The sequence below is a fragment of the Cuculus canorus genome, chromosome 13, assembly GCF_017976375.1.
Source record: "Cuculus canorus isolate bCucCan1 chromosome 13, bCucCan1.pri, whole genome shotgun sequence".
Lineage (NCBI taxonomy): Eukaryota > Metazoa > Chordata > Aves > Cuculiformes > Cuculidae > Cuculus > Cuculus canorus.
Window position 1 is genome coordinate 20,197,720 of NC_071413.1, and position 2,831 is coordinate 20,200,550.

The following is a 2,831-nucleotide window of genomic DNA, read 5'->3' on the forward strand; positions in this document are numbered from 1 at the left end:
GCAGCGATGGGATTGGTACGGCGCGCACACACACACACCAGGGAAGCGATTCAGCCTCTAGAAAACAGGCCTTTAAAGTATTAGGACCGTCAAAACACAGAACATAAATCCCATCCTTGGAGGCTGTACTAGGAATCTAATTCTGAGATTAAGAACACAGTGACAGATGAGACAACTCAGAGTTTACTATTCTATGCAAATACGCTTTGCTGAAAAGTGAAACACTCCAAAAAACAAGCAACAATGCAAGATTCTCTGCATCATTCTACAGAAATGCACCAAGCTAGAATGAAATGCAGCTATTCTATACATTAACAAGAATGGCAAAGGTTAAAGAACTCAATCCCTCCCCTGCCATGGGAGCTGGTGTGCAGAAAGGTGAAATCCAGCCCTCTCATCTGGGTCAATAAAGTCCTGCATATGGCCAGGAGAGTGCTGAGCCGCCTGCAGGCACCCTACTATGATCACAGCCAAGCTTGTCTGTGTACACACACATATGGTGGGGGAGGAAACTCCGATATCACAGTAGATGGCCAGATGGCCTCATTTTAACATGTGGTGGGGGAACGGGGATTTGTCCCCCCTTCCCTCTTGGCTACATCAGCCATTTTTATATAGCAATTATCCACACACCAATTCTACAAAACTATTTCCTAAATGACATTTCAATTGGAACGGTGATCACAAGCATATGTTTCTGGAAAGCCTTCTTGCCTGAAAAGTCAGAGAGAAAACCAGTTTGTTTGCAGCACCACACAGCCATTTCCCACAAGAAAGAAACAAGACCGCAGTCAGGCGGGCCCGAGATTTCCCTTAATCAGGAGAAGCTACACATTTCTAGTGATTAAAACTGAATCTATCATGCAATGAAGACAATGTAAGATGAGCCATTAAAAAGCCATCAAGTCAAATTCACACTTGCAGCAAATTCTCAGTGGAGCCACTGCTGACAACACTAGCCCAGCTGGTCTACAACAAAAAAATTCACAGTAGACTAGGGCCAGCACTTATTTGTGAAAACACACAGGTGCACAACATTGTAGCAGCCATGAGAAGCGACTCTAACACTCAGACTCCCAAAATTTAAGATTAACAAGATCACCTGGATCTAGAGTCAGGTTTGCACTCCAGTTGCTGAACCCAAGTTCCATTTCAAACTTATCCCAGGAAACTTTCTTTCCAGCTCCCACGGCAGAAGACACAAGTCTCATTCAGCTGACTGTGAAAGAAGAAATCATTTAAGTCACTAACCTACTATAAGTTTAAATATAAGGAATTTTAACAGGGCTGTGACTGTATCCGGTTAAGCCAGATAACAAGGACTGGTACAATGGTAAGAGAAAGAAGAACCAGCTGGGCCAGATGTGGCCTTGAAGAGGACCCAGAGAGCTGGAGCACATGCAAGGAGGAAAGGTGAAAAGTTCAACACAACAAAGACTTCATCCCCAAAGACCCTATTGACCACTACCACAAGAAAATGCACAAGTGTTAAGAGGAGGAAATCTACGGTAATGAGCTCCCGTGACTAATCTTACTAACACTACCCACTTCTGAAAAGTCACGACTATGTATGTCAAACCAATGCATACGTATAATACAGCACAAAAATTCTGTGTTGGCTTTGACACATGGTGTGCAAGCTTGGAAGAAAAATCCCCCTTGCACCCTGTGCACAGACACGTACCTGCACCTAACTCTGAGTTTGGTGTTGCTATTCCGAGAGTCAATTGTTACACAAACCTTCCAAGGCAACATACAATAAAAACAAGACAAGATCACAGAAATCATAGAGCAAGTGGAAGAGACCTCAAAGTCCATCCAGTTTTCAGCCCTGCCATGAGTAGGAACACCTCCCACTGGATCAGGGGCTCCAGCCCCATCCAACCTGGCCTGGAACCCCTCCAGGGATGGGGCAGCCACCACTGCTCTGGGTAACCTGGGCCAGGGCCTCACCACTCCCATAGTGAAGAAATTCTTCCTTACATCAAGCCTAAAACTGCCCCTCTCCAGTTTAGACCCATTTCCCCTCATCTTATCCCCACAAACCTTTGTACACAGCCCCTCCCCAGCTTTCCTGTATCCCCTTCAGGCACTGTAAGGTCGCTGTCTCTCCAGAGTCTTCTCTTCTCCAAGCTGAACAACCCCAATTCTCCCAGCCTGTCCTTGTCCAGCATATGCTCCAGCCCTCCATTGCCCCGTGCGCCCTCGCACCCGCTCCCGCAGCTCCATACCGCTCGCGGCCTTTCCCACCTCTCGCAGCCAACACCTCCTTTGGGGCTCGCGACGAGAGGTAAGAGGCAGGCGAGAGCTCGGGGGACGCGGGCAGCGCAGCGGTACCGAGCGTCCTCACGGCGAGACAAAGGAACGGAGAAGAAGGACAGACATTCTTCACAGGGCACCGCCCGCGCGCCGCCACATGCACTGGGTACCGCCTCGCGCACCGGCGCGCGCACTCCCCCGGCGAATCCCCTCCTCGCGCGCGGCATCACGTGCACCGCTACGCCCTTGAGGCACCGCCTCGCGCTCCACCTCACGTGCACACACCACCCCACCCCCCACCCCCCCCGAGGCGCCGCCTCGCCCTCCGAATCACGTGCACCGCCCCTCCCCTGAGGCACCGCCTCGCGGCTGAGGCACGGCCACGCGCCCGCTGCGCCCCGGGAACCGCCCCGCGCCTGAGGCACCGCGCCGCCTCGCGCTTGAGGCGCTGCCTCGCGCACCGCCACGTGGCCTGAGGCACCGCCTCGGCACGTGCTCCGCCTCCCCCCGACGGAGCCACCGCCCCGCTCCCCGCCCCGCGCGCCGTCCCCGCCCCGCCACGTGCCGCGCGC